Raw genomic sequence first — 10,407 nt, forward strand, 5'->3', positions numbered from 1 at the left:
AATTAAAGACTTCTTCAAAGCATTTATTGACATCATTGGTACAGAGTTCTTCATTGCTAATGTAAATGTTACAGTTTTTGTGATTTCTTTGTGTACTTGGAGGGTAATCCCTACCAGTTGTATTGGTCAATGATGTGATTTGATGTGCTGTATTTGGCTCATTAGAATTTGACTTAGAAAAGGTGCTCTATATTCTGACTATGAATGTAAAAATGCATTGTCCACACAAAAATCTGCACATGAAGTTCTTAACAGCTTTATTCACAGTCACCAAAACTTGGAAGTAACCAAGATATCCTTCAGTAACTGAATGGATAAACTTGTATATTCAGGCAATGGAAGATTATTCAGGGCTGAAAAGAAATGACTTATTAAGCCAGGGGAAGATGAGGGGTGGGTGAATGCATATTATTAAGAAACAGAAGCCAGTCTAGAAGGGTTATATACCGTATGATTCCTCCCGTGTGACCATCTGGAAAAGGCAAAACTATTGAGACAGTGAAAAGATGAGTGGTGGGGGTGGGAGGAAGGAAGAGATGAACAGGCAGCGCACAGAGGGTTTTCAGGGCAGTGAATCTATTCTCTTTGATACTATAACGTTGGACACACATCATCATGGGTTCCCCTGGTGGCTCAGACAGTAAAGAATCTACCTGCAATGCAGGAGACCTGGGTTTTATCCCCGGGTTGGGAAGATTCCCTTCAGAAGGGAATGGCAACTGCCTCCAGTACTTTTGCTTGGAGAATTCCATGGACAGAGAAGCCAGGCAGGCTACAGTCCATGGGATCACAAAGAGTCGGACACGACTGAGGGATTCACACACACACACACACACACACACACACACATACACAACACGTCATTATGCATTTGTCCAAACCCACAGAATGTACACCACCAAGAGTGAACCTTAGTGTAAACTATAGACTTTGTTTAGTAACGATGCATCAGTGTAAGTTCATTGATTTTTTTTTTAAGTTCATTGATTTTTTAATGAATGTACTGCTCTGGTGGGAGATGTCAACAGTGGGAAACGCTGTGCATACATGGGGTCAGCAGGTCTATGGGAGCTCTCTATTTCTTCCTGCTCAGGTTTGTTGGGAACCTAAAACTGTTCTGAAAAATACAGTTTATCTTTTAAAATGCTTTGAAACTTACAGGGTGCTTTTAAAATGGAAAATACTGTTAATAGTGTCAGTGTGTATAGCAATTTTTTTTTTAACCTTACTCTGTACCTGTTCAAGTTTCCCACATCCTTGGCCGCATCTTTTTGCTTGCAACCTTCTCCTTTCCTTAGCAAGTATAAAAGGCCTGACTCCCCATATGGGCTCTCTTCCTCTGCCCTGTCGACCCTCTTTTGAACCTTTCCAACCCAGGTTCAATCCAGGTGTCTACATTCTCATGGCTACATTGGAACTGTACAGCTCTGCTGGAGAAAAATCACAACAATGTTTTCTTTTTGATTTTTTTTTCCACACTGAATGGCATGTGGGATCTTAGTTCCCCAAGCAAGGATTGAACCCACACCCCCTGCATTGGAAGTTCAGAGTTTTAATCACTGGATCACCAAGGAAGTCCCCCCAGATCATAATGGTGAACATGCTGTCTGCAGTGCAACTTACAGTCTCTTCTATCAACTTATCCCTCAGTGTTTTCTGCAACTGTGTTTCTCAAATCAGAGCTTTCTAGTTCAAAAGGCATATCAAGTTTTAACTGTAGTTTTCTTTTTTGCTATTGTTCTATTTTGATTAAATATTTTCAAAGCCTTATGCCATTTATTCCTGTGCTATAGATATATGTCATCTTTTTGCACATGTATAAAATAAGTTCACCTCATTAATTAAGCCATTTTCTATTAAAATAATTGATCGAATCTGGCTACTAATTATCACATGCAGTAATAGGGCAGATAAACATATCTATTGATGAAGACTCACCCAAAAGTGCTTCTACATTAGCAAAGAGGAGAGGGGAAAATAAGAGGTAGGTTAATATGTTTAGAGTTGTTTTGATTCATGGTTAGACAGGTCTCTTTAAGAAGGTTCTGTGGAGAAGTTTAGTCATACTCCCTCATCCAATGTGCCTCAATGCCCTAGAATACACCTCCCTTGTTCTTAGATTAGGGCACCTTCCTTTCTCAAGTTACTCAGTCAAAATCTGGTTCAGTCCTTTCCACATCTCTCTTGTAACTTGATCATAGACCACTCTTGGGGGAGTACTGACCCCTAGGGTCTAGGCAGTGGTCTCAAACTGACAGTCCCTAAGGCAGATTTGCTAGATAGATATGGCTTACTGGCTTGCACAGTGTTTTAAGAAAACCTGAATTCGTTCTTCTTCTTGTTATTATTACTGGCCATGATGCCTGGCTTGTAGGACCCTAGTTCCCTGACGAGGGGTGGAACCCCTGTCCTCTGCGATAGAAGCACGGAGCCCTAACTGCAGGCCCACCAAGGGAATTTGCTTCTCCTAGCATTTTGAAGTCATGCCATTTCACATGAAAATGTATATTGCTAGTTTTTATTGACAAATGAACTGACCTGGCAACACTGGGCCTGGCAACACTGGGTTCTCTTATATAAAGCAGCTGTCAGGCGCCCCCTGAAGAGAGGGCGCCCCCATCTGCCACTCATCAAGACTGAGTGTCAGTTGCCCTTCGCATCACTTTCACCAGCTCCAGGTGCTTCAGGTGTTTGTAAACTCTCCTACACCTGGTCCTTGATGCCTTTCACCCAGCACTACTTGTTGACACTGGAGGCTCTGTGATGCTCTACAAAGATCATGGGCTTGGAATCAGATGGATTTAGCTCTGCTACTTGCCTACTGGGTGACCTCTGAGAACTTCCAGTTCTTTATCTGTCAAAGGGTGTGATTGGCATGGTTATGAGGATTAAAGGCGATATGTGGATAATGTGCTTCTGACAGAAGTAGGAAGCAGGCAGTGAGTGTGGCCTGCCTCCATTGACAACCTCTGTCCTCACCTCTCTGGAAGATGACAGGGCCACTCCTGTAGTCATCAACTTGTAACTGATTTGTACAATACTCTAGGTGTATAGTCACAAGTGAGAAAATCACAGGAAACGAGGGCGTTCTTAAGTAAAATTTATTTCCTATAATCGCCAGCTGTCATCATCAAGGACAATTACAGGAAATAAATTTTAACTAAGCACTCCCTAGTTTCTAGCTGCTGTCATCAAGAAGGGCTTCCCAGGTAGCACAGTGGGAAAGAATCCACCTGCCAATGAAGGAGACGTGGGTTCGATTCCTGGGTTGGGAAGATCCCTGGAGGAGGAAATGGCAACCCACTCCAATATCCTTGCCTGGAAAATCCCATGGACAGAGGAGCCTAGCGGGCTATGGTTCATGGGGTCACAAAGAGTCAGATGCAACTGAGCACATGTCACAAGGAGTTAAGCAGTTAGCCAACAGCACTTCCATTACTCGCAGGATAATCTTACAGTATGCTAAATCAGACTCGTGCAATTAGTTCTATAAAGAAAACAAAAATGAAAATGTTTTTGAATTAGCATGGTTTCCAAAACTGGGGAAAACAAAGATAATTCTTCATATCCCAAGCTTAGCTGCATCTTTGCAGAGCTGCTTATAAATCTAACATTCCAGTTTGTTTTCCTTCTGCTGCTGTAACAAATTACCACAAACTTAGAAACTTAAAACAATAGAAATTCATTATCTTACAGTTCCACAGGTTAGAGATCTGACATTGGTGTTACTGGGCTAAAATCAATGTGTCAGCGGACTGCATTCTTTTACGGAGGCTCTAGGAGTGGATCCATTTCCTTTGCTTTTCCAGCTTCTTCTAGAGGCCACCCACATTCTCTGACTCTTGGCTCATTTCTCCACCTTAAAAATATATATATATTCATTTGACTGTGCCAGGTCTTAGCCGTGGCATGCAAGATCTAGTTGCCTAACCAGAAATGGAACCCAGGCCCCCTGCTTTGGGAGCACAGTCTCAGCCACTAGACCCCTGGCGGAGTCACCTTCCTTTCTCCACCTTTAAAGTGAGCAGTGTTGCATGTCTCTGAACATTCTCCCAGAGTCACATCTCTTTCTCTGACTCTTTTCTGTTGCTTCCCTCTTCCACTTCTAAGGACCCTTTGATTCCATTGGACCTACCCAGAAAATCCAGGACGTTCTTCGTATCTGAACATTGTTGTTGTTCAGCTGCTTGGTTGGGTCCGACTCTTTGCAACCCCATGGACTGCACCACACCAGGCTTCTGTGTCCTTCACCATCTCCCAGAGTTTGCTCAAATTCATGTCCATTGAGTCAGTGATGCCATCCAGCCATCTCATCCTTTGTCGTCCCCTTCTCCTACCCTCAAGCTTTCTCAGCATCAGGGTCTTTACCAGTGAGTTGGCTATTCACATCAGGTGGCCAAAGTACTGGAGGTTCAGCTTCTGCATCAGTCCTTCCAGTGAATATTCAGGACTGATTTCCTTTAGGATGGACTGGTTTGATCTCCTTGCTATCCAAGGGACTCTCAAGACTGTTAAGATTAGTAATGTTAATTCCACCTGCAACCTTAATTCTTTGCCAGGTAATGTAGCATATTCACAGATTCTGGGTACTATGACATGGACATCTTTGGGGAAACCACCATCCTGCCTATCTAAACGGATATTTTATATAAGTAATATATATGTAATTTATATATATAAACAGTTTACCCTTGAACAATCCAGGTTTAAACTGTGTGTATCCACTCATATGCAGATTTTTCTCAATAAACACATACTACAGTAACACACGATCTGCGATTGGTTGAATCCATGGATGTGGAACTGTGGATATGAAGAGATGCCAAACAGTTAGTCAGATTTTCAGCTGGGGTTGGGACAGGGATCAGCACCCCTAACCCCTATGTTTTTCAAGGGTCAACTATTCATACATATATGTGCATACATGCTCAGATCTATCCGACTCTGTGATCCCCTGGACTGCGACCTGCCAGGCTCCTCTGTCCATGGGATTTCCCAGGCAAGAATACTAGAGTGGGTTGCCATTCCCCTCCAGGGAATTTTCCTGACCTAGGGATCAAACCTGCATCTCCTGCATTCGCAGGTGGATTCTTTAGCATTGTGTCACCGGGGAAGCCCCTATGTGCTGCTAACAGGTTTCTAAATGGAATTTTATATTATCACAGACTTTTGTAAGAAATTTGGCTATTCATACCAGGCCCAAAGTTTCTGAACTGTTAATAGGGCTTCCTTTTTAAAAAGACAAATGGGTACAAATTCCTCCAAAGGTTGTGAGCTTTAGGGTTTTGCTTATTTGCAGAGTTTAAAAGTAAACAAGACCTCAGGAAATCACGTAATCCAGTTTCTTGCCCTGAATACCTCAAATCACCACATTTTCTTGCTATGTAGGGCAATGGTACAAGATACCATTTTAAGTAGATAGGATCATTCTATGATCTCAGTTTCCAGAAGTATTTTCCTCTACTTGTTTTTCATGACTGTTCTCTAATGAAGATAAATAGCAATTAAAAATAATTTACCCCAATCATGGGTTAAAATTACAAGTAACAAGACGAAATTTGAAAGACGGGGTTGAAGCCAAACAATATGCCTGTAAAATTTCCAAACACATGGTACTAGGCTTGAAGAAACAACACAAGACAAAGGTGGTAAAATAATTTAAAATGCAATATACTGAGGAACATGTTCAATAGTGCAGGCAATCTACATTGCATAAGAAAAAATTAAGGTATTTTTCTCATTTTTTCTTTTGTTTTATCAAGGATATAAAATCCTCCCTGCAAGTATATCTTTGTCTTTGTACCTCAAAATTTCCCCCTATCTTAGCACAGTGCTTTGCAGAGGAAGTGTTTGTTGAATTAGTAATGTTTATATTTATATAAGATTGCATTAAAAGCACCTTGCAGATATTTAGAAGAGAAAATGAGTCATAAATGGTTTGTTTAAACCACATAAAAACTAAGTAGGTGTTCAAATGGCCAGTTTCAAATTCAAACCTCAACCCATGGGGAATTATTCCCTAGGTAAAAGGCCAGATTTGCAGATCAGGGAAGGAATTGAGAAGCAGGTGATAGTTTGGAGTTTAGTCATGGGAACAGTTCTTTTACATTTTTATATATTTCATAAAGGATTTAAACTACTGATGTGGGTGAGGATTACATTTTTAATTTCTACCTTCTGTTTCTAGCACAACACCTGGCATACACTAGGCACTCAACAAATAGTTTTGTTGTTTTTTTTTAAATATTTATTTCCTTGGCAACCCCAGGGTTATAGTTGCAGCACGAGGGATCCTCAGTCTTCTGAATCTTTAGTTGTGGCATGCAAACTCTTGGTTGTGGGATCTAGTTCCCTGACCAGGCATCAAACCTGGGCCCCTTGCATTAGGAGTGCGGAATCTTAGCCACTAGACCACCAGGGAAGTCCCAACAAATAGTTATTGAGTGAAGAAAGAAGAGAACAAAAGTCATTAAATTCTTAGATGACACCAAACCAAGGAACAGGGATGGTGAAAGGTAACTAATATCTTGCTTTTTGAATTATGCACCCATCCTTAAGAATGTTTTTGCATGCAAATGAATTATGTATTTGTGACCCATGGTAACAGATTGTACACAACATAAACCCAAAATTTAAAAATATAAAATAATCAATATATCTAAAATAATTTAACGGTATGTTATTCCTAGTATAAGAGCCTTTTGCTTTCACTTGATGCTTTGTTATCAGTACATTATTACTCTTTTAAAATCTTGACTTAATATTTTATGATATAGTGATTTACAGATGTGGTGTTAAGGTTAGATTATTCTAATACTACATTTGAATAGCCTTCCCAGCTGGAAAAGATATTTCAAGAGGGTATTTGGATTTAAATGGAAGAAACGTTTTATTGTTGCCTCTTTCTATTAAAATACTCATTTTCTTTTTTAATCTCAACAACCAGTTCTGCAAAGGTTTATGCTGAAGCTTCACAAGGAAATTTCCATCTTCCCTGCTATCAGTTAGCAATTCTGGCAAACTGCAGGCATACCTCATTTTATTATGCTTTACAGTCTCATGCTTTGAAGTTACTGCAATTTTTACAGCTTGAAGGTTTGTGGCAACCCTGTGTCAAGCAAGTCTCTGGCCACCATTTTTCCAACAGCATTTGCTCACTTCACATCTTGGCAATTCTCGAGATGTTCCAAACTTTTTCTTGTTATGGTGATTTGTGATCAGTGATCGTTGATGTTCCTATTGCAAAAAGACTGTTGAAAGTTCAGATGATGATTACCATTTTTTAGCAACAAAGTATTTTTAAGTTAAAATATGTACATTTTGGGCTTCCCTGTTAACTCAGCTGGTAAAGAATCCACCTGCAATGCAGGAGACCCCAGTTTGATTCCTGGGGGAATGATCCCCTGGAGAAGTGATAGGCTACCCACTACAGTATTCTTGGGTTTCCCTGGTGACTCAGATGGTAAAAGGAATCCGCCTGCAATGCGGGAGTCCTGGGTTCAGTCCCTGGGTTGGGTAGATCCCCTGGGAAAGTAAATGCAACCCACTCCAGTATTCTTGCCTGGAGAATCCCCATGGACAGAGGAACCTGGTGGGCTACAGTCCATGCGGTTGCAAAGAGTCAGGCATGACTGAGTGAGTAGGCATAGCATATGTATATTTTTTAAAGCTATAATGCTATTACACACTTAATATAATGACAGTAGAGTGTAAATATAACTAATATATGCACTGGGAAACCAAAAGTTTTGTGACTCAGCTGAGATACCCATTTTATTGCAGTGGTCTGGAACTGAACCTGCAGTATCCCTGAGGTCTGCCTGCAGTTTAAAAGCATTGCATTAATCCCATGGACGGAGGAGCCTGGTGGGCTACAGTCCACGGGGTCTCAAAGACTCGGATATGACTGAGCGACTTCACTTTCACTTTCACTTTCACCCCTCAGCTGAGACTTTCAGCTCTTGTGATTGCTATTGATTGTTTTCTTGAGTTCTCAAAGACCTGTGACCATATATTTTTTTAAGTTGCCTGTTTTCTAATTGCATCACTTTACACACTGTTGTCTAATAATATGTGGTATTTAGAATGCCTTCTTAATTATTTTGAGCAGCCATTGCCTGTATTTTCTTAGCACCTCCTTGGTTTTCTTACGTGAACTCATCTGACAGGGAAGTGCAGCTTTTTTGTTTGCCCTCTCTGCATCCTGGACCGTCTGAGTCAGTGTTCTAACTGATCCCCAATGGTCTCTGAGCTACTGTTCTACAGACTCAATAGTTACGTGCTTCAGGAATTTTTCGGTAGAATTGGTCCTATTAGGACACTCTTGGTGTCACCTTTGTTATCTTAAAAGCTGGTCCCTTCGCTGAGGCTCTTAATTTTTTGAAAACTTGATTCTATTTCAGCTGAAAATTGGCAAGGCTATTTAAAAAATTGAGGGAAGCCATTTAAGAAATTGAAAAGTAATCGCAAACAACTTTGGGTAGTTGTGACTTTCAGTTCTGTATCAGTTGAATCTTTGTGCTCTTTTCCCTGTGTACATGGTGGTTCTATTTTTCTCCAATAGAACTCTTTATTAAAAAAATAAATAAATAATAAAATAAAATAAAATAAAAGCATTGCATTTTATCTTTTCAAGAGATGAGTTTAAGACCCAGTGAAATCCATTATTTGGAAAATACTTAAACACATTACAAATTGTTTCCAAAAATTTTAAGTGTACATGTATTAGAGTTTTAATATAACACACATACAGGTTTTTTATTTTTTTTATTGTGGTAAAAGTCACATAATACAAAACATACTATTTTAGCTGTATTTAACAGTATATTTCAGTGTCTTTAAGTACATTCACCTTGTTGTGCGACTCTCATCATCACCCATCTCCCGAATTTATTACCTTCCTAAACTGAAACTCTGTCTACATTAAACTCAAAATCTCTATTCCTCCTCCAAACCTCCCCCCACCCATCCTCTGGCCTCTGGCATCTATGAGTGTGCTTTCTGATCCTATGAATTCAACTATTCTGGGTATCTTGTATAAGTGGAACCAAACAGTATTTGTCTGCACCTAATATATATTGGTAGAGAAGGAAACGGCAACTCACTCCAGTAATCTTGCCTGGGAAATTTCATGGACAGAGGAGCCTGGTGGGCACAAAAGAGTTGGACACGACTTAGTGACTAAATAACAACAACAACAACAATGTATACTGGAATGCATTTTAAAGGTTAACTTAATATATATCCAACAAACAGATCGTACCTTCTTTTTCTCACCTCCCATGCTATACAGTAGGTTCTCATTAGTTATTATTTTACACATAATAGTGTATATGTGTCAATCCCAGGGCTTCCCAGGTGGCACAAGTGGTAAAGAACCTACCTGCCAATGCAAGAGACTTGAGAGATGCAGGTTCAATCCCTGGGTCAGGAAGATTCCCTGGAGGAGGGCATGGCAACCCTCTCCAGTATTCTTGCCTGGAAAATCCCATGGACAGAGGAGCCTGGCGAGCTACAGTCCATAGGATCACAAAGAGTTAGACATGATTGAAGCAACTTAGCATTCAGGCACACACGCACGTCAATCCTAATCTCTTAGTTTATCCCACCCACCTCTTCCCTTTTGGTGTCCATATGTTTCTTCTCAATGATACAGTTGTGTTTTTTTTTTTGGCAATAGAATTACCTATTTCCAAACATCATTTTCAAAACCTTCTCTCTGAAGTATTTCTTTCAAAACATGTACTCTTAAAAAGGAGGGTGGAATATATATGGAATTTAGAAAGATGGTAACGATAACCCTATATGCAAAACAGAAAAAGAGACACAGAAATACAGAACAGACTTTTGAACTCTGTGGGAGAATGTGAGGGTGGGATATTTCAAAAGAACAGCATGTATACTATCTATGGTGAAACAGATCACCAGCCCAGGTGGGATGCATGAGACAAGTGCTCGGGCCTGCTGCACTGGGAAGACCCAGAGGAATCGGGTGGAGAGGGAGGTGGGAGCGGGGATCGGGATGGGGAATACGTGTAAATCCATGGCTGATTCATATCAATGTATGACAAAACCCACAAAAAAAAAAAAAAAAAGAGTATTGAAAGGCTACAGAGGAATATATCTTCTTGGTTGTGGTGTTTTGGAAGGCAATATGGGCAGAGGAAACATTCTGTGATTTTATTTGTCTATATACTGTTAGTAATAATTAGAGGCTAAGGCTTTCCAATTTTATGACATTCCAAATAAACTCTTTTAATGTCAAATAGCAAAAAAAAAAAAAAAAGAAAAACAGTATCTATTTCTCAGTTATCTAGCTTTGACTTCTTACATAGACCTTTCTCTGTATTGGCCAAGGAATAAAAAGATCAAAGTACTATCAAAAAAAAAAAAAAGGAGGGTGGATAA

The sequence above is a fragment of the Cervus elaphus genome, chromosome 21 (assembly GCF_910594005.1).
Source record: "Cervus elaphus chromosome 21, mCerEla1.1, whole genome shotgun sequence".
NCBI lineage: Eukaryota > Metazoa > Chordata > Mammalia > Artiodactyla > Cervidae > Cervus > Cervus elaphus.